This window comes from Melospiza georgiana, chromosome 30, assembly GCF_028018845.1.
Source record: "Melospiza georgiana isolate bMelGeo1 chromosome 30, bMelGeo1.pri, whole genome shotgun sequence".
NCBI lineage: Eukaryota > Metazoa > Chordata > Aves > Passeriformes > Passerellidae > Melospiza > Melospiza georgiana.
The window spans coordinates 5372644-5395332 of record NC_080459.1 but is presented as its reverse complement, the minus strand read 5'-3'; the positions used below and the strand labels follow the sequence as shown (position 1 = coordinate 5395332).

General features: G+C 50.2%; 1 pseudogene; it reads right to left on the bottom strand.

Annotated features, from left to right (window-relative positions):
- Positions 1-22689, bottom strand: part of LOC131094631 (zinc finger protein 850-like) — a 278757-nt pseudogene that overhangs the window by 176953 nt on the left and 79115 nt on the right.

Below are 22689 nucleotides of genomic sequence, written 5' to 3'. Positions count from 1 at the left end.
AGGGGGAGTGGGTTGACTGGGGGGATGGGTGTCCAAGTGGTGAGAAAGGCGGTGGTTCACTGTCAGCGTGGTAGGAATGGCCTGGGTTTAAAAGAAAAAGAAATAATTTCAAAGAAACTTTCTTTTACAACTTTTTCTCCCTGTGAGAAATCACTGTTTACTTCTCAATATTTTGAAAGGTCTATTAAACACTTAATAAAACTTACAACAAAGGGACTAAATAAGGAAAAAATTATGGTGCTGGGAGCCTCCCCCACTTCGTGGCTGGTAACCACGTGGCTGGCTCATCCACACAATGGCTGCTCTCCCTTTTATATCCTTGCTGTTGCAACAGGCAGCCCGAGCTCCTCCCAAAGGCTGTCTGTTGACTCTTGGTCGCTGTCCATTGGTGTAGACTGCTTTCTTGGAACTGGATTGGAGGACAGGTGGTGCTAAGCCTTGCCCCTTAGGAACAATTTACCCTTCCCCAAATGCCCGGACTACCAAGATCATCCCGGGATAACAATGCTGGGCGGGGGGAACACATTGCAGTAACATAACTATACATCTGTACAACTTCTCTTAACATACTTATCATGTCCCGCCTTTAATTGGGAGAGCCAAACATCTCATTACTCATCTCTAACACGGTGGCGTTCACATTCTCTGAAAAAATCCCTTTGCCCAGGATTTTTCTCCTGGGAAGCTGAGACACCTCAGAGAAAAAGGAAAACAAATCTTATCTCATTTGCTTCTCCTGTGTTGTGCTCATGTGCAGAATGTGTTTGGAGATTGTTTACCCACAGGTGATTTGTTTGATTGGATTCTGGTGGGAGTTATTTTGTCTCGTTGGCCATTTATGGCCAGGCTGTGTCAAGACTCTGGAAAGAGTCAGGAGTTTTCATTATTATCTTTTGAACATTCACTAAGTATCCTTTCTGCATTCTTTAGTATAGTATAGTATAGTATAGTATTCTTTAATAAAATATAGTATTGTAAAATAATAAATTAGCTTTCTGAGAACATGGAGTCAAATGCAACATTGCTGCCTTCGTTGGGAATCCCTGCAAATACAATATAACACCCCCAAAATTCTTGATTTACTCAAAAGAATTTAAATGCCAAAAAAAATCTTCATATGTCAAAAGTAGGTTGAAATTATTTATTGGTCTGGAAATTTGGTACCCTGGCAGGACGGGGCTGCTGGGTCTACCTGTCTGCAGGGCCCTGCGGGGCTGTGGGGTTTCCTGGGTGAGGGGCCCTACACGGTCACCCGTAATGCCTGGCCACAGTGGGGTAGAGCCACCACAGTGTCCTGGGAAAGGGCGAGTGGTTCTACCTGGCTCTGGGGTCGTTCTTGGCCACTGAGTCCATCGGCTCCAGCAGGACTTGGGTGAATTTTGGGGTGGGCCAGGTGGACCAGTTGTTCCCGGCCATCCTGAGAGCTCACCTGGGCTCAGTCATGTTCGCTGACTCCAGTTCCAATACTGAAGGAACGACTGGTGCTGGCAGCGCCCCAGGGAAGTCTCACAGCAGAGCTGGCACAGGGCATTGCCCTGGCAGAAGGGCAGGGAAAATGTCTTGGCCATGAGCAGCAGAATGGCGAGAAAGCCCCTGGTGCAGGAGTTGCCCACCCCAGCAGGTTGAAGGCAGGTTTGGGTTGCATTCCTGCTGTCCTGGCAGTGAAATTCTGAGCAGAGGGCACAGAGGTGTCTTCTCCACGGGGCTCACAGGTGACACCGAGATGCTGTTGGGGAGCTGAGCCCTGCCTGAGGGCAGACTCAGCCCAGCAGGAGCCCCAGGCTGACACCGCGCTGGAATCCACACCTGGCTCAGGGGGCCGCAGTGCCATGAGTGGGGAACAGCTTCCCCTGAAACAGGGAGAGCTGAACTTTGGAGCCACCTGCTTCACAGCTGGAATGGTGTCAGCATCAGGGAGCAGACTAAAGAGGAAAGGGAGGCCTTCGGTGTGAGATTCTGAGGAAGATTTATTCCTCAAAGGTAAGAGGCACCAAAGAGCCTCAAGCACCAGTGTGCTCAGGATTTTATACAGCACTAGAACTGTGGGTGGGCACGATCGCTGAACCAATAGGGAATCAGGGAGGGAGGAGCAAAAGGAGGGGAATACATCTCAGGGGCCAATGGGATAAGGGGGGTGGTGGGCAGGTCACATGGGCCAATGGGGCATCATCCACGAGGGGAATTCCTGAGGGGCGGAACCTGCAGGGGAGGGGTTTACAGGAGACTGACAGGGAAGGGTCCAGAACAGGGGCAGAGTTTACAGGGATGGATAGGGAAGGCACTGGAATACAGGGTGGGGATTATAATGATTGAAGGGTAAAAGGGGAGGGATATAACCTGGGAATAATCCAGCTTGGGGAAAGACAACAGACAGGGGGTGAACTGGAACAGACCATCCAAAAAGCTATGAAATAAAAGGGCACTGCAACAGCACCCGATAAAGAGGGATGCAGGACACATTTTATGGTGCAAAAAGAAAGGATCAATCCTGTGCTATTTTTATACGGTCTTTTTATAGGCCTTTTTGAAGGGTTTTTTAAGAACATCCCCTGTCTATCCCCCGTTGGTCAGCAACAAGTTGTTACCCTGTATTGATTAGTCACTCAAACCCCTGGTGTGTATGTGCAGGAAAAGTTGTTTGTGAGAGATAGTCTTCATTTTTCTATCTAAAAGAGAAAAAACGGTTTATACAGGTGGCTGGTGTTTATCACAGTCTTACAGCTCTTTTTCAGGGAAAGTAGGTTGTTTTCCACAGTCCTAGAGCTCTGTCTCAGGAAAAACAAGTTGGTTTTCCCTGCTCCACAACTCTGTTCTCACAAAGAGTTGTCAGCTTTCTCATGGCTTCTGCCTCTTGCTGGGATTTATTAAAAGGCCTTCAAAGGATTCACTTTGAGCAGGTCAAGAGCCCAGCCGAGGCTACACTCAAAATGGATGACTGGTCAGGTGTTTTCACACTTTCATAAGGTTTGGTCCGTTTAAATATTGGGCTTAGTTGTCCAATTACAGCCTCAGGTTATGCAGTCCCATCATCCTGGTTTGCTCTCCGCAATTCGCTGTTGTTTGCACTTTTTGTGCCTGAAGCTGCAACAGTGTCTGGTTCTGGGGCTAGAAAAGGATTGTTTTGTCTGACTACACTGTGAAGAGAACTTGATAACACTGTGTATGAAGTCCAGAATTACAGACTAATGCAGTAGAGAATCTGGAAATATGACAGCTAAAACTGAAGGCATCAGCGTGTTCCATGTTCCTTTGGTTCCATGGGGATCCACAGCATCAAAATGGCCACTTGTTCCCACGAGGTTCCCTGATGTCACCGTGGTGTCCTTGGACCCACCTGGTCACAACTGACCCATGGTTCCATGAGGTTCCCCAGTGTCACCATAGTCACTATCAGAGGATGGATGAGATCAATGTCCTGAGACACTGTGGGATGAGCTGTCAATCAGTCACACAGTGAGGACAGTGCTAACCCAGCCCTGATTGCCTGAGTGATCAGAAATCCCACCTGGGGGGAGACCCACAAAGGCCCGGAGGCTTAAAAACACGGAGCACAAGGTCAGCCCCTGGTATGGACTCTGCCCTCTCCTGGGGTTTGTGTTTCACCCACACTGGAACCCTAGGAGCTGATAGTCATATGTGTGTCTTTCTATAGAGCATCTGTCTTTCTGGCTCTCTCTCTTTCTTCTCCTTCTAATGCTCTTTATATGGAACATTTTTGGGTACCTCAACAGCTTACATGTTCAATGATTTCTACATCAAATGAACTAAGTTAATGAAGTTACTGCTATGATAAGTATTTTCTTTGTAATTGGATGTTGCATGAAATCCTCTTCCAAAGTTTCTTGTTTTTTTGTACTTGGCCTGTAAAATTTTGTGTAATTCCTGACCTCTTGCAGATATCTGGCTGGTGTTTTTCCTGTGCACCAAACTCGAGTAAAGGTGGCAGATGAATTGGTGAGTTGGCACGCAAACCCCGAACGGAGCTCCGGGTGCATGGAGGATCGGGGCAGTGTGAGTCGCGCACAATCCCTGCAGTGGGGGGACACGGGTCCCTAGCGGGGTTTAGGGTGCCCCAAGTACAGCAGCAACACTGAGGAGAGCCAAGAGGGCCCCAGTGCCCAGGGTGGGACGGCGGTGCTGGGGGTTCAGGGTGCCACCCTTCAGGTAGAAACCGTAAACCCACTGGAGGCCCCTGGGGGGATTGGGGTCACAGGGCAGGGCAAGGCTGGGCTTACAGGGCAGGGCAAGGCTGGACCTGCCCCTTGCTCCCCCACACACAAAATGTTTAGAGCCAACAATCTCCTCTGGTCGGTCACAACAGGCAGTGCTGGAGGTGAAATCCCAATTGTGGCCATGGGCACCTGGCTGAGAATGACAGTTCTTTTCCATAGGAAGGAAAGCACAGAGCCTCAAGGTTTGGAAGGAAGGTGACAGCCTCAGTAGGCCAAGGCCAGCTAGACATGTCAGTAATAGCAGATTTTGTATTTAGGGAATTTTGGAGGTGGAAACCCAATCTCGCCATCGGCACCTGGAGAAGCAGGACAGTTCTTTCCCATGGGAAGGAGAGCATGGAGCCTCCCCCAGTGTTTTGGGGACAGATGAGAGGTGACCCTTGTGAAACTACTGCCAGCCAGACTTGTCCTGGCAATATTCCTATGGAAACAATCCCTGGATATAAGGAACTTTGGAGGTGAAATCCCAATTCTGGCCATGGGTGTCTGGAGCAGAAGGACAGTTCTTTTCCATTGGGAAGGAAAGCACAGAGCCCCAGTGTTTCAGCAGCAGATGAGAAGTGACCCTCAACATCCAAAAGTTCACTTGGACCAGTCAGGCAGTCTATGGGAAGCCAAACCAGCCAGACCTCTTCTGTTTTCCCTTGGTTTTATGGGGCTCCATAGTGTCACAATGGTGCCTTGGATCCACGGGACTCCGCAGTGTCATCATGGTGACTTGATTCCATGGGTTCGAGCAGTGTCACAATAGCCTCTTGATTACAAGAAGACCTGCAGTGTCACTGGCCCCCAGGTTCAATGGGGTCCCACAATGTCACATGGCCCCCAGGTGTCACAAGGTCCCGCAGTGTCACAATGGTCCCAAGGATTCCATGAGGCCTTGCAGTGTCACAATGGTCTCCGTGGTTCCCCAGGCCCCAAAATGTCACGTGACTCCTCTGTTCCATGAGATCTGCAATGTCTCAATGGACCTTTGGACCCTGGGGGTTTGCTGTGTCACAATGCTCTCCTTTGGCTCCACAGTGTCACAATGGACCACTGATGACAGGAGGCCACTCTGTGTTGCCCTGGAGCTTTGGTTCCATACAGCCCTGCAGTGTCACAATGGTTTCCTTGGGTTGCCCACTGTCACAATGGGCCACTGATGACATGAGGCCCTGTAGATTTCCAGCCTTTCTCTTTGCTGATTTATGCTTGGTGGTTTTCTGTTTCTCCTGTTGGCTGATTTATGACCGGTTTATGTCCGGAGATAGCTCAGGGATGCCACTTGCTCGGTTTCTCGGCTGTTTCAAAGACCTGGAAAGGCCCAGGGTGGCCTTGGACAGCCCGGCGCTTCAAAGGACGAGGAGAGACTTCTGATCTTCTTTCGGTCTCGGTGTTTATTAATTGTTTATCTAAAAGATTTTCTTTCAGCCCGACAGAGGTCTGCACAGCAAGTCAGCCATGGGCACACTCCCCAGCCCCTGGGGCGGTCACTTATCTTTATACCCGAAGTTACGTGTACAATATTTATAATTTTTCCCCAACACCTTCTACTCTTATTAACCGGTGCACTTCTAGTAAAGACCAATCCCAAAGTGCCACCATCACCACAGAAGATGGAGGCCAAGAAGAAGAAGAAGAAGGACAGGACACGCCCCAATTCCTCCATCTTACTTCTCTAGACCCCCCTGTACAGAAATCCTAAACCCTGTGTTCTACACCTTAATTACCTTATCCCTTCACCATTCACCCAGTAAAATCCTCCCAGTCCTCATACAGATGTCATCTCCTGTGTAGGATCAAAGTCCAGCCACCAGACACTTCTGGCAACATTCCAGGACTCCCGAGCCCCCCAAGGGTGGTCTCGGTCACTCTGCACCTTCATCCTGAGGTGCTGAGATCCCACAAGGCCCTGCAGTGTGACAATGGACCTTTGGTTCCATGCAGCCCTGCAGTGTCACAAAGGCCTCTTGGTTTCACGAGGCCCCACAATACACAGTGGTCCTCCCAGGGTCACAGTGGTCTCACTGGTTCCATGAGGCTTCACAGTCTCACAATGCTTTGCTTATTCCATGGGGCCTCATAGTGTCACAATGGTCTCCATGAGTCCCCTGAGTGGCACAATGGTGTCTGTGATTCCATGGGCCCCTCAGTGTCACAATAGCCCTTTGGTTCCATGAGGCTGTAAAGTGTCTCAATTGTCTTTCCATGGTTCCACGAGGCCTTGCAATGTCACAATGAACCTTTGGTTCCATGGGGTCCCACAGTGTCACAATGGTCGCTTGGTTCCATAACACCACAACGTGTCATAATGGTCTCCATGGTTCCATGAGGCCCCGTGGTGTCATAATGGACCCTTGGTTCAATGGGGCCTCTCAATGTCACAATGATCCCTACATTCCATGGAGCCACATAGCGTCAGTACAGTCCCCTTGGTTCCATGAGGCCCAGCAATGTCACAGTGCTCTCCATGATCCCATGAGGCCCCACAGTGTCACAATGGTCCCTTGGTGTCACAGGGTTCCACAGTGTCACAATTTGTCCCTTGGTCTCACAGGGCCCCACAGTGTCACAATGGTCCCTTGGTCTCACAGGGCCCCACAGTGTCACAATGGTCCCTTGATCTCACAGGGCCCCACAGTGTCACAATGGTCCCTTGGTGTCACAGAGCCCCACAGTGTCACAATGGTCCCTTGGTTCCATGGGCCCTGTGCTGCTGCATTCCCTCCTCCCCTTCTCAGGCCACCCTGCCAGCTGAGAAATGCTCCCTGGGACTTGGCCTTGGCCAACAGCCCCTGGGCTCAGCTCCTCTGCAGCTCATCACAAACACTGTCTGCCCCAGGCACTGCTGCTGCCCAACCAGCTCCTGGTTCCTGTAGGAACAGCCCTGGGAACTGTTTTTGTTCCCTCAGTGGCACAACATCCCTGTTCTCACACTGCCAAAGAAAGCTGTTGGTGCCAAGTGCGGCCAGGATGAACCATTGTTGGGACTGATGCCCCTCTCTTGGGGCCCTGCAAACAGCGCTCCAAAAGGAGCCCTTGGAGCTCTCCTGGGCCAGCCACTCCCTCTGAGTGGGGCCTCTCCCGGCTGGGAACTCTCCCATTTGCTGCACTCGGGGATCCTGAACAATGATGGAGCTTGGGCCGATCCCCCCACTCCTCCAGGCTCAGCCCTTTGCCCTTTGCTGGGGAGATGCCAAAGGGTCCACAGTGAGCATTGCCTGCCCTCAGGGGAATTGCTCACAGGTGCCTTGCACTGACTCTTTGAGTCTGTGTGCACACAGGAGTGCCTGTGCTGGGGAAATGTGGCAGAAATGCTGCTCTCTGAGGGGCTTGAGTGCTTGGGATAGCTGAGTCAGTCAGGCCTGTAGGGAAGGTTAAATCACAAGGCCTAAGTGAAGTTAATTCTGCTGAGAGTTCTTCTTTTGCTAAGCAGTTACCTTTAGTATAAGTTATATGTTAAGTTCAATATTGTTAAGTGTTATTCCTCTGTTAAATTGCGAAGTCATAGGTTTAAGTTAGGTTACATGCTGTTATACTCTGCTCTTTTGCTAAATTGTGAGGTTGAAAGTATCAGTTAAGGTTAATGTATAAGTAAAGTCCTGTTAAGTTTGAGCTCTGTTAAACTTTCAGACCATGTTCCTTTTATCCTTGCCCTTGCTGTCCTTGTGTCTCACACACAGACACAGACACAGACACACACACACACACACACACCCAGGGACAGTTCTAGGTTAATTTCTGGTTTGATTACCTGGACTCTGTTTGGTTTTGTTGTTGCTTTGTTTCCCTGGTGTGCCTGAAATGTCCAATCAGGAGCAGAGTGACTCTTGCCAAAGAACTTTGTGCTGCTGTCCCTTAATATTCAATCTGGTTTTTGCTGCTCCCTTGCTGGGGATTTTTCAGCGCTCTCAGCCCCTTGTTTGTAACAGGGTGAAGGAGCCCTGGCTCAGGCTCTGGCCCTGGGGGACACGGGGACGCTGCCGGGGGGTCCCTGTCCCCCTGTGCCACCCCCAGGGCCCCATCCCCCCGTCCCCGTGTGAGGCTCTGGGGTTGATCTCATGGAACATCCTCTGGGGGAGGCTGCGGGGCCGGGGGCAGTGGAACCCAGGGGGACAGGGGACCCCGCTGTGCACGAGCAGGGTTGGACTGCTCTGGGGGGAACTGTGAGGGGGGCCGGGGCAGAGTGACCTCCCCAGTGACCTCACACAGCCCCCGTGATGTCACACTGCCCCTGTGATGTCACACAGCCCCTGAGATGTCACACTGACCCTGTGATATCACACTGATCCTGTGATATCACAGAGCCAACTCTATGTCACCCTGTGATTTCATACAGCAGTGCTGTGACATCGCAGAAGACTGATGTCACAAAGTCACCCTGTGATGTCACAATCTGTTCTGTGAGGTCACAGCCTCCTCTATGATGTTACACAGCCACCAGGTGATGTCACAACCCACTCTCTGATGCCTCAGAGCCACACTCTATGATGGCAGACACTGCTCTATGGCCTCACACCCTGCTCTGTGATGTCACAGCTAGCTCTGTGATGTCACAGAACCCTTAAGAACTCAGTTCTATTGAAACACTGAAGTTTCTTGTACTTTGAAGAGATCCCTGTCAGGGACACAACAGAGAAAGTGTCCCCAGGCCCCAGGCAGAGCAGAGAACTGGAGGCACTGATGGCAGCTGTGGACAAAGAGAAGCCAGTTCTTGGTGCCCTGGGGCAGAGCAGGGTCTGTGCCACCAAGGGCTGTGAGGAGACATCTTGTCCTGAGGCACTGGGGCCTCCTGGCACAGCCCCATCCAGGCTGGGCACTGTCAGCCCCTTGTCCTGCCCTCAGCATCCCCCCCTAGCTCACATCCTAGCGGCCTCAAGGATCTGCTGGAAGGAGTCCCTGGGGAGCCTTGCTCAGCAATGGTGCTGGGGGCTCCTGAATGCTCCTTGCAGGGACTGCAGGTTTTTCAAAGGACTTTGGCTTTTGCTTTGGCCTTGCAGTCTCTGAGAGCTTTGTGCAATCATAGCCTCCAATTTTCTGCTGTAATTAGTCCCTGGAGAGGCTTTGTCAGTAACAACCCTCAGTGGAGCTCATTAATGCTTCAAGGTACTTCAGTTATTTTAAGGTACTTGGTGTTTCCCTTTTGATAGAGACTCCATGAGAGATTTGTGCAATCATGGCCTCAGTTATCTGCTTTAACGAGTCCCTTGAGAGCTTTGTATTGACACTCAGTGGAACTCATTAATACTTTGAGGTAATAATGGTTTTTAAGGTGCTTTGGAATTTCCTTTCCTCAATGAGGCTTCTGAGAGGTTTTTGTACCATCTGGCCTCCAATTCTCTCCTCCAAGGAGTCATGAGGAGCATGTTTGGGGAGGGACCTCAGTGGGACTCATTCATGCTTTGAGACACTCTGGGGTTTTCTTCTGTCTTTGACTCCTGGAAAGGTTTGTGCAATCTCCTCTCAGACCTTGAGATTCAAGGGCTCAGCTCCAAATGCACCATGGGGCTCATTAGAATCAAGCAAGTCCTGACAAACCATGGTTTTGCCTTGATTTCGCTCTACTGAAGTGCAGTTCACTAGGAAGTTTTTTTTCTATTGTTATGGAGAAATATTTCAAAGAGCTTCTAATAAATCCACATTCCTGTTTTAAGGGTGTATGGTTCTATTTAGAGAAGAAATGATAGCAGCCTTCTGTGACTGATATTGACCCAGGGACTTTCCTAAGGAGCTCTGGCCTGCTCTGAGAAGCTGTGTCTTGAGATCTGACACAGTGTGGAGAGCCTTGCTCCACATTTCCAAACCCCATCCTGTCTCTTCTCACTCACCTGGCATCAGCTTAGCTTGGAGAACTGGCTGCTCTCAGGCAAAGAGGGTTTTTTTTCTTTTCTTTTAGCACTCTAAAACTCCTAAGCTCCCTGTTGAAAACAGACACCCTCCTCAAGTGTGTGCCAAGCCCAAGCTGCCACCAAGACCCCTCCAGACCTGCCCTGGGCCAGCTGTGAGGATGTGTGGAGGCCCAGAGGCCTAGCATCAGAATCTCAATCCCCCAGACATGGAGGACTGGTTCTAGATAAGAGAAATAGGCTTTCAGGTTAGGGTGAGATGCTTTCTTCTCATATTGATCTTTGCAGACACATGCTGATTTATGTTACGTTAGGTTACCCCATTGGCCCATTGGCCTAATTACCCTAGTTCAACTCCTATTGCCCACGTTTGTTTGGCCCTAAAATGTTCTCTCTCTGTCCCTCCATTTGCCCTAGTTTGCTGTATTCCTCCACCCTTGTTTCCTATTGGCTGACCTCAGCTCTGACCCCTCCTCTGCACCATCTCCCCCATATCCATTGGACCCTGACCCTCAGCTCCACCCTCACTACCCCATATAAGGCCCTGTTCCCTCAGTCTACACCCTGCCTTCGTCCCTGGGGCCTGTTCAGCTGTGTAGCCTGTTTGTGTACCAATAAACCCAGTTTGCAGGAGATCATATGAAGACTCATCCTGCTCATTCTGTCAGCTTTCTAAGGTAGCAGTGAGGTTTGTGCTTATGAGTGCTGGACGCTCCAAGGGCCTCAGTAGGGCCATGATGCTACACATGGCGTCTGAAGAGGAACCAGATTCCTTGAGGTCCTTGTGTCTCCAGCAGTGATCCTGCCAGCCAGACGTCACTGGAAGCTGTACCCCTTCGGGTCAGCCACAACACTGAAGTGAGTTTTATCTAATCTCGCTAAAGAAGAAGTTGACAATCCCCTCAACATCTATGGGACCTGCTTCTCTGACAGCCCCACTTTGGCTGGAGATTGTGCCTGTGAGACTGAGAGTGAGTGACTGAGTGGCAAAGAGCTCCCAGGGGTTTGGGCTTCTGATTTTCTGTTCCTGTGGGTGGGCATTCCCTCTTCCACTAGGGGCAGCTATGGGAAATACTCATTCCCAAGCTGAGAAGGATGTTTTTGTTAAGTTTTGGAGAGTTTTAAATTTAGAGGGGAGTTAATTTTCTGAAGGGAGTTTAAAAGGTATTGTTCATGGTTATTTGAGGAGCTTCCTGATATCTCTGTTGATTCTATCTATCAGTTATCATTTTGGGATGCTGTTGGGGATAAGCTTTATATTTTACAAATACAAGGGGTTTTAAAAGTTGAGAAATTTTATCTGTTGTTTCATTCAATTTATGGGATCATTTAATGAATTCATGGTTCCAAACCTTTGCCCTGGTTTATTCAAACCACCCTTCACATTCCCGAACCCAGGTTCCCTGAGAACAGGATGGGAGATGGAGCCCGCCTTTCGGCACAGACAAGCCATCTGCTGTCTGCCATCTCCCCTCCTTTTCTGTCCTCTCCTCAGGGTGGTAGTGGCCATGCTGCCTTGAGATATTCCCTCACCCACATTCCTTCATTCCCTAGTTCTAATCCTCCTTCCTATAAATCACAAGATGGCAATACTCCTGTTAGAGAGGCCGCATTTTTTGATTCCCTCCCACCTTCATCCCCATTTCCCGCCTTTGCTCCAGGTGCCTCCTCTGTGTCGGGTCTCACCTTAATGTTGAATTCCACTGCCACATTAGTCCCTCCCCTATCAGCAGAAAGGTTCTCCCCAATGCGGGCTGCACCTCTCCACTTCCAGGCCCCTTGTCCAGTCCAGCCTCTTCCAGTTCCCACATCACTGGAACCGGACATGGGACCAACTAGAAGGAAGCCATTTTGGCTACCAAAGGCCTTCAACACCAGGCATTGCCGATCGGCAGAAAGGCCTGCGCCTCTGCCAGCAGACCTGCCTCCTCCACAGAGGAAAAGAGTGATAGCTTATCTGAGAGTGAGGATGAGCCCAAGGATTCTTGGCAGAGGATGCGGAGAAAAGCTGCAAAGGAGGGGGACTGGGAGGTGGTACCCAAGATTCAGGTGGCACCTGTGCAGTATAAGTGGGGCCAAAACCTAAATGGGAATCCATAGGGAATAGATTCCCATTTAGGTTTTGGCCCCTGGGAATCCATAGGGAATAGATTCCCATTTAGATTTTGGCCCCTGCTTATACTGCACAGGTGCGACCTGAATCTTGGATTCCCTACCTCCATAGGGAAATGAAGGACTTAGTAAAGCTGCCAAGGATTATGGGAAGGGTTCTCCCTATTTTAACAATTTGCTGGACATGCCATTAACTACCCACACAATGGTGCCACAAAATTTAAAATGGTGTATGAAAATTATATTGTCATCTGATGAATTTATTTTCTGGAAAGGAGTTTGGATAAATAAAGTTCATGAGTTACCAAAAGGTTATGTTGAGGAAGAAGGGCGACAATGCCTCACAATGGACCACATTACCAGGGAAGGAGACTATACTAGACTGCAGTATCAGGCTGAAGTCATGCCCCAGTCAATACTGGAAGATCTCAAAGGCGCTGCATGGTCCACCCTCCTCCAAACACCTGATGCTTCTACACCCCACACTGACTTCACTTACATTCACCAGGGCTCGGATGAGAGCTATGTCAAGATCATAAAGCACCTTATGAAAGCCCTGGAAAAGCAGGTAGATGATCAAAAGGTCTAGGATTATCTTATTAGCAAATTAGCTTTCTGTAATGCCAGTATTGACTGCAGAAAGGTTCTTCACAGCCTCCCCCTTGACCCTGAGCCAACCATTGCTCAGATGGTTGATGCTTGCATTTGCCAGGCGATCTCAGACTGTGACTCCAGCCTAGCCAAGGCCACCAGCCAGGGTGCAATTGAAATGCCGGTTGTAGCAAATGTGCTTCCCCACAATACAGAATGTAATAAAGGCAGTGGAAACTGTTATAACTGCAGGAAAACTGGACATGTAGCAAAAGACTATAAATACAAGAATACTGTTCTGGTTTTTACCCAGCCCTCAGTCCCACAGCCATTACCCAAGCTGTTAGGGAAGCCAACAGCACTACCAGCCCTCAGGAAACTCCCAGCAGAGCATGAAATGATGCCAAATATGAAGTTATTCTGTCTCACCCTTCCATTGGTGAGAGATGTCCTAGGTTACAATATAAAGATGTATTCTATTCCCATCCTCAAGAGCTGTTGAAACAGGAGGGGCATTGTTTTATTCCTTATCTCCTGTTAATAGGCCCATCAATGCCTTTCTGCATGACTCAGAGATAATGCCCTCCAGGAGCCATTTCCCTTTAATGGACCCACCTCATGACTCATAGAATGATATCAGCCCATTATGAGATGCTCCACCAAGGGGGGAAGAGCTAAGCATGCCCCCCTGGATATTATCTGGGCTTTGGGACAAAACAAGCTGCCTTTCCACCGGATTCCCCAGAGCAACAGCTGCCATTTCCACTGGATTTTCAGAGGTAGGCTACACCCTACTACAGGATCGCTGTTCCAGCATAACCTCATCTGCCACTCCAGGAGGACTGCAGCCACCATTCCAACTGGACTGCTACCAACACCCTGACCAACAGAGTGACAGGTTATATTCTGACTTTATCGGTGTTTTTTATTTTGTATTATTGCATTATTTTTTTTCCTAATAAATTGTATTTCTGACTTTGAGTCTCTCTCTGGTTTTATTTTCAAATCAGAGCAAATGGAAAAGCCTGAGTGGGTTTCCTGAAAAACAAACCCACCTCAGAAACCACCTGCTCAGTCCAGGCTGCCTGGAATGATGTCACCCTTCTAAAAGGGACAGTGTGAGCATAAATGATCTCTGGGAGCAGAATTCTCTGAGTCTTGCAGCTGAATTCTGTGTCCCTGTCCTTTCCCTGGATCTGTGTTGCAGATGAAGCTACTGGTGCCATCCTCACCTTTTACCTCTCTCTTGAATGCAAACAGATGTTCCCAGGTGTATTAAGCACGATTTTTCCAAGTTGCTACAAAACTTTTGTGTTCCTCATGGAACGAAGGGGCCATTTTGACACTGAGGAGGTGACGTGGAAGCAAGGAGTCAGTTGTGACCCATGGAACCAAGGGGCCATGGTGACACAGCAGGGCCACATGGATCCAGTGGTCCATTGATACACTGTGGATCCAAGGAGACAATGGAGACACCCCCAGAACCTGATGGAACCAAAGAGTCCATGGTGACCCAGCAGGGCTGCATGGAGCCAATGGTCCATGGTGGCACTGCCCATCCAAGAAGGCCATTGTGACCATGAAGAACTTCATGACACCAAATATCCATGGTGACACAGCTGGGCATCATGGGAATCAAGGAACGGCTGTTTGCGGTATGGAAACTCATGGAACCAGGAGCTGTTGTGGCAGTGCAGAACCAACAGAGCTGCTGGACCTTGTCCCCTGGCCCTGCAGAGCTCCTTGGGAGGCACAGCAGGAGCAGCACCCTGGGAGCCTCAGGAATGCCCCTCTGGGATCCATGGCACACACTCCTGGTGGCGGGAATTCCAGTTCCCAGGCAGGAAAACATGTTCCTGCCCTGGAAGGCCAAGCTCCTAAGAAGGAGAAAAAGGCCAAGTGGAGCAAGATCTTACAGTGACGTTTCACTGCCAGCCTTCATAGCTTCACCCGTGGTTGTTGTAGCTCCTGGATTGGGAAATAAATCAGGGCAGGATCTTTGGTGGGAGCTGCCCATGGTCAAGAGAGACACTGAGAGAGAAACAGAGCAGGCAAAGAAAGGAAGGAGAGAAAGAAGGGCACAAACACAATCAGCTGCGAAGGTGGCACTCTTAAAAACAAACTGGAACTGACAAAAATTGAGTGGGACAGAAGTCAGTAATTCTGAAAGTTTTATTTACTATCAAAATACAGGCCACACATCCAGCCCCACACAATCTCAATCCCACACCCTCAAATTTGGATGCTACTTCTCCCAATCTCCTTCCAACCCCATCTCACCCTGGACATTGTGGAATCAAGTAGATTTGTCATGGACTGAGTTTTTCTTAGGTGGGAATAAGGCATTTTGACATGGATTGGTAAATTTTGGGGTAAAATGGAGGTGTTTTCAATGGGATTGAATTGTTTTGAGGTGACAGACCAATCTATCTGGAATTCTGGAATGCAAAGATATGGAGAACACTTGCTGAAATCCCCCAAGAACCCACAAATCCTACAGAACAAATGTTCACAAACCATAAATTCCACCTCAAATACCTGTTAAATGCTGGGACTTTAGACATCCTTGATCAATTACTTTCATTTTAGTCCTATTTTAAGTGGTTTTAAGTGATAAAGACAAATCAGAAGAAAATTAGAGCCAAAAGGATAACCAGCCAGGTGTCCTCCCAACATGGATCACTGGGAATGTGGGTCACCAGTGTTCTGAACAATGTGGGTCCTCCCATGGGGATGAAGCTGCACCAGTGCACAAAGCTCCTCCTGCAGTTGGAGCACACACAGGGCTTCCCTTACCGGTGCCTGCGTTGGTGTCGGGTCAAGGTAGAGCTGTGTGAGAAGCTCTTCCCACACTGGGGACACTCGTAGGGCCTCTCCCCGCTGTGGATGCGCTGGTGGATGATGAGGTGGGAGTTACGTCGGAATCCCTTCCCACAGTCAGGGCAGCGGAAGGGCCTCTCCTCAGTGTGAATCCGCTCATGCAGGATGAGATTGGAGCTGCTCCGAAATCTCTTCCCACACTGGGGACACTTGTAGGGCCTCTCCCCAGTGTGGATGCGTTGGTGCCTGATGAGTTCTGAGCTGCAGCTGAAGCCCTTCCCACATTCCTCACACTCGTAGGGCCATTGCCCAGTGTGGGTCATCTGGTGGCGGATCAGTTTGCTGCTCCGGCTGAAGCTCTTCCCACACTCCAAGCACTTGTAGGGCTTCTCCCCATCGTGAAGCTGCTCATGCACCACCAGCTCCGAGCCCTGGCTGAAGCTCTGTCGACCTTCCTGGCCCAGGGTGGGTCTTTCCTCCTCAGAGCACCCTGGGCTGGGTTTGGAGCCCCTCCTCCTGAGGGATCTCTGTGACTTTTCCTCTCTGTTGGATTCTTCTGCCATGGAGCTGCTCAAAACAGCCTCTTCCATGAGGTTCTGCTGTGGGGATTTTTCCTTCCAGGTCTCCATCCGCAGCTCCTGCTCTGGGGGAGGAAGGACAAAGAGAGGATGAGATGTGCCTGTGTACAAGAGGGAAGGGGAAGGAGATCTTCCCAGTGCTTCCCCGGCAGGACGGCATGGGCAGTGGGGTTGTCCTGCAGCCAGGGGCTCTGTTAGGCTGAGAGATGGAGCAGGAGAGAGGGGTAACAGGACAGGGACACTGACTTCCTCCTCACCCGCCTGGGTATCCTGGGGCATTGTCTCAGCAGGTGTCTGCTAAGGAAGGCAGGAGCCTCCCTTGAAGTGGAAAATGTAAACAACCTCCCTCCGAACTGTTATAATTTTGAAATTATGGGGCTCTAAGGCAACAGATATGGGAATGGGAATAACAGTTATTTAGCAGGAAAATTAACGCAATAGTAATAATATAAACGCAATAATACGAAGAAAAAATATTGACAGATTTAGAATACGACCTGACACCGTATGGGTTACGGTGGCGGTGGCAGTCCCAATAAACGGTGGCTGTATTCCTCCTGCAGTGACAGGTGTGGCTCTGTTGAAGCAGGGATCCTGTAGGAGGGTGGAGTTTTCCTCTGAAGATCCAGTGGTGGTGGTGTTGGGCCTGGTCTTCCTCCGGGAATCCAGTGGAAAAGGCTGACTCTGGTCTTCCAGCCCTCTGATTATATCCAGGTAGGAATGCTTGGCTCCTCCCTCTGGGCGGAGCTTCTCACAATGGGATGATGGAATTTTATCAGTCATGCAGTGGCACTCAATGGCCCATTAACAGAAGATATCTCCTGGGAGGGAGGATGGGTTGTGGAAGAGATAAAGAAAACTGCCCAATTCACAGAAGGTGACTGCCCCATCAGATAGGAATAGAATACACGCCCCATGTCCAACCTAAGACAGCTGGGAAATGCTTTGCAGTATTCTGTGTCTTTGTGTCTGTGTTCATGTGTATTTTACACTCAAAGTCCCCCAAATTTCCAAGAGGTTTTCCCTGGGGTGTTGTCTTGTCCCTGTGTCCCTCTGCACCTCCCTGTGTCACTCTGTCACTGTCACCTCCACACATCTCTGAGCCCACTGGCACCTCCCAGGTTTGCACTGAATCCCTCCCTCCTGCCCTCCAGCGCCAGCAATGCCCATGGCAGGGAGCTCAGAGCAGGAGCAGCCAGGCCAGGGCTAAAGCCAGGATCAGGAGCGCCTGGCAGAGGCAGGAGGAATTCCCCATTCCAGGCGGTGCAAGGGGGGCACCCGTGTCCCCTCCCAGCCCCAGGGCTACAGACCAGGGGGGAGATGCCTCAGCTGCCTCAGCTTCCCTCAGCCCTTGGCCTGGGAATAGCTTCCCTCAGCCCTTGGCCTGGGAAGTCTCTGGCTGGAGCACAACCTTTAGAGGAGAATTCCCACAAGGAAGAGAAAAGACAGGAATTGTTTCTTCCCTTTCTCTCATCACTGCCCCTTGTGCTGATTTTCTTGTCATCTCTTGGCAAAACCAACAAAAACGCATCTGGAATGAGGTGTTTCCCAGGGTCAGTTCCTAAACAGGGCCAAAGGAAGTTTTTCTGCTGGGGAAAAAGTGACAAATGTGGGATTTGTTCAGACAGTTGAAAACATGACAGTTTCTAAGCACTGGAAATCCAGAGACTATAAAAGCCAGAGTTTGCAGTTGTAATGGTCCATTGTCCTCCCTCTTCCCACTGCTGATTTGTCCCATCCCAACTCCAGAGGAGCAGATTATGGAAAGAAGACCTGCAAGGACTGTTGGAGGCCTAATCCCAGAGACTGGAAGAGAGAGGGAAATCAGGAAAAGATTTCCAGTTGTTTTCTTACCATATTGACCACAAATAGCTGTGTAGTCCATGGGCAATATCCAGATGAGGAGGCACGTTCCTGGTTTTTAATGCCAAATTGCAGTTCTTTGGAACATCTTTCTGGATGAGAACAAACCACAGGCCAATAATTGACCCACTTCAGTTCCCAAATCAGAAATCATTCAACTTCTACCAAGATGTGTTTCTCTGCAGGTGTCCCAGATTGCAAGGCAAGATGGATTTTATTTGCCATCTGTATGGCAGTTTTCCTTATCTCTTCCACAACCACTCCTCCCTCCTGGGGGGACATCTGCTGATAACAGGCTATTGAATGTCACTGCATGGCTGATAAGAACTACACCATCCCATTGGGAGATGCTCCGCCCAGAGGGAAGAGCCAAGCATTCTAGCCAGATAGAACCTGGAGATTCTGGAATAGCAGCACAGCTTCTCCCCTGGATTTCCCAGAGGAACAGCAGCTGCCTCTTCTTCCACTGGATCCTCAGAGAAAGACTACACCCTTTTCTACAGGAGCCCCTGCTCTAACAGAACCACACCTGCCACTCCTGGAGGACTGCAGCCACATTTCCAATTGGATTGCTACCAACACCCTGACCAACAATGTCGCAGACATTTTTTCATGGAAATCCTTTCTTTGGGATTTGTTCATCTTCTGGGAAGCTGAAGCCCCAGAAGAAGAATGTAAACAATTGTTATCGGCTGGTGTGGAATGCAACAGGTGATTGGTCTTCTGTGAGTGTTTGGATTTGCTGACCACTCACAGGAGAGTTTGTCCTTGCTTTCTGCTGGACACAGAACTTTGTTATTCTTCTTTCCTATTCTATTCTTAGCTTAGCAGCCTCTGCAACTTCTCTCTTTATTCTTTTTTAGTATAGTTATAATGTATTATATATCATATATCAATAAATCCAGCCTTCTGGTCATGAACCAAGATTCTCGTCCACTTCTCTCACCCTGAAGACCTCATCAGGTCGCTGTAATAAACAGAGTGTCAGGTTGTGTTGTGACTCTGCCGTAGTTGTTTTAGTTTACTGCATTGTTTATTTTATCCTTTTATTTTCTTCCCTATGAAATAACTGTTATTTCCTGCTCCCATATTTTTTGCCTGAGAGCCCCTTAGTTTAAAATTTATAGCAATTTGGAGGCAGGGAGGTTTACATACTCCATTTCATGGGAGGCTCCTGCCTTCATTAGTAGACTCCTGTCTTTCCAAACCAAGACAGCAGGACTGAAGGCACTTTGATTCCTTTTGTCCCAAGTTTCTGCTGAGGTTCATGACTTGAGATGAACTGGAATGGTTCCAACAGCAGAAAAGCAGCCACAATGAGCAGGATCAAATCCCCAGGTCACCATTAAATGCACTCAATCCACGCCTTGCACAGCCCAGCAGCAATTCCTGCCTCTGTCCCCAGCTCTGGCTCAGCCTGAGGGGCATCACTCTGGTGTGTGCAGGGCTGGCTCCTGCAGGACACAGCGCTGGGAGCTGCTCTATGTCCCACAGCTTCGGCATCTCAGGCGCTGCTCCACAGCTGCAGGGCTGTGCCACCACTGTTCCATGGCTGTAGCTCTTGTGCCACTACCATTCCATGGCTGTAGTTCCTGTGCCACCACTGTTCCATGGCTGTAGCTCCTGTGCCACCACTATTGCATGGCTGTAGCTCCTGTGCCACCACCGTTCCATGGCTGAAGCTCCTGTGCCACCACTATTGCATGGCTGTAGTTCCTGTGCCACCACTGTTCCATGGCTGTAGTTCCTGTGCCACCACTGTTCCATGGCTGTAGTTCATGTGTGTGGTGGTTTGACCAGGAAGAAGTGGGAATTCTGGGATGTTGTGGTCAAACCAATGGGTGCTTGGATTTTGATATTGGCACCTGGGATAACCAGTGGGTTTTAGGACACACCTCCGAGAACACCCAGGGGTTAAAAGCAGAGCTTCGGCCCTGGGACGCGCTCTTGGGACTTCGAGGGACGCAGGTCGGAGCTCTCCCCTGTCCAGCCGCTGTTGCTGGGCGGGGGAGGGGCAGCCGTGCGGTAGGCCTGGGCCTGGACAGAGATGGGAGTGAGGAGGCCCTGGAGGATGGAAGGGTGGAGAGCAACAAGAGACATCGGGCAGCCATTCCCCCCCCCCCCCCCCTTTTGGAGACAGACAGAGAGAGAGAGAGAGAGTGCTGCCTGTGTTACCTTGAAACTCAGTAAATATGTCCTGGCAGCAGGCAGCCCAGCTGAGGAGATGGGGGGGGGTGCAGCCAGGAGTCCAGCCGCCTGGAGGAGTTTTTTTAACCCTTTTTTGGACAATGAAGGCCTTACAGAACATTAACCCTTCCTAGACGAGTGATAAGAGAGGAGGAGGATGAAGTCATGGAATGAGTGATGGAGGTCTGGACCAGAGAGAGAGAGAGTGAGAGATGTTGAAAGAATGGAGAAGATGGAGTGGCATTTAATGCTGGACTCTTTTGTGTAGTCATGGACAGAGCTATGTTTCCGTGAGATACAGAGACTGAGTCCAGGGGGAGAAATGTCCCAGAGCCAAAGAAGAGTCAGTGTGTGGACCCCTCGGCCCCAGGGGGTATATAAAATATGGGGGGGACGGATGTCCCAGAGGATGAGAAGGTGAGATACAGTGCTTTTCTGGAACTGGACATAGCATCCTTAAAAAGACAACCCTGGAAGCAGCCCTGATCCCTGTTTGGTGGTGAGAGCACCGGAACAAGGACGGAAAAGGCCACCATGACACATGGAAGGACTCCCTCTCCTCTTGAGGAGTTGAAAGTTTGACCAATCTAAAGGGTGGTGCCAGACGGAGTGTGAATAATTTTGGGAGAGTGGATAATTTTGGGAGATGAATTGTACGGGGATCTGGAGGAGGAGGGGGAAGTGTTTCTGTGTAGTTTTCATTCTCCTTGTGATTTTTTTTTTTTTTCCTTTGTGTATGTGTAGTTTAGTGTTTGTGTGTAGTTTAGTAATTGTTTGTATGTAGCTTAGTTAATAAACTTTTCTGTATGTTGAAGTTGGAGCCTGCTTTGTTTATTCCTGGTCACATCTCGCAGCGGACACCGGGGAGAAGGTGTCCTCATGGGGGCTCTGGCTTTGCCAGGCCCAAACCATAACAATGTGCCACCACTGTTCCATGGCTGTGGCTCTCGTGCCACCACTGTTCCATGGCTGTAGCTCCTGTGCCACCACTATTGCATGGCTGTAGCTCCTGTGCCACCACCGTTCCATGGCTGAAGCTCCTGTGCCACCACTATTGCATGGCTGTAGTTCCTGTGCCACCACTGTTCCATGGCTGTAGTTCCTGTGCCACCACAGTTCCATGGCTGTAGCACCAGTGCCACCACTGTTCCATGGCTGTAGCTCTCGTGCCACTACCATTCCATGGCTGTAGTTCCTGTGCCACCACTGTTCCATGGCTGTAGCTCCTGTGCCACCACTGTTCCATGGCTGTAGCTCTCGTGTCACTACCATTCCATGGCTGTAGCTCCTGTGCCACCACTGTTCTGCCTTTTCCATGCTCACTCCACTGCTGCTCAAAAGCTGTGCTGTGCTGTTTCAGCACGGTTCCTCAGCTCCTGCACCACTGCTCCTCTGCTGCTCCAACACTGCTCATCTACCAGTGTTCTACTGCTCCTTCTCTGCTCCTTCCCTGCACTCCTGCTGTTCCACAGCTGCTGCTTCTGTTCTAGTGCTGCTGCCACAGCTGCAGAGTCACAGAGACGGGAACGTTTGGGCAGCAACCGCTGTGGTGTCAGAGACTGGGACAACGGGACTGCCACAGCTGTGGTGTCACAGAGAGGGTAATGTTGAGGTAGCTGCTGCTGTGGTGTCATAAAAAGGAACACTGGGTCTGCCAGTGCAGTGTTGTCATAGAGAGGAGAACACTGGGGCTTCCACTGCTGTAGTGTCACAGAGAGGGGAATGTTGGGGCTGCCATCCTTGTGGGCTCAAAGACAGGGTAATCTTGGGGCTGCCACCGCTGTGGTGCCACAGAGAAGTCAATGTTGGGAATGCCAATGCAGTGGGATCACAGAGAGGGGAATGTTGGGGGAGTCACTGCTGTGGTGTCACAGACAGGCGAGTATTTGGCACTGCCAACTCTGTCGTGTCACAGAGAGGAAAATGCTGGGGTTGCAATTGCTTTGGTGTCATTAACAGGGGGACATTGGTATTGCCACTGCTGTCATGTCACCGAGAGGGGAACACTGAGGGTTCCACCATTGGGGTGTCACTGACAGGGAAACACTGGGGCTGCAAATGCTGAGGAGTCACAGACAGGGGAATGTTGGAACTGCCACTGTGTTGCTGCCATAGAGAGCAGAATTTTGGCTGGCCACTTCTGCAGTGTCATAGAGAGGAGAACTTTGGGGCTGCCAACACTGTGGTATCACAGACCGGGGAAGGTTGGGGCAGCCACTGGTGTGGTGTCAGAGAGAGAGGGACCTGGGGCTTCCACAGCTGCAGTGTCACAAAGAGGGGAAAGTTGGGGCATTCACTAGGTCTCCACCAAGGCTAACAGTGAAAGCAGGGTTCTGGGGCAGGCAGCAGGGAGAGCAGATGCTGTGCTGGGTGAGCGAGGGAAGAGGATGAGTGCAGAAGGCACAGCCCACCAGAAGGCCACCAGGCAGAGCTGTGGAGCTTCCCCAGGTGAGGGTGACCTGCCCAGGGTGTGCCCTG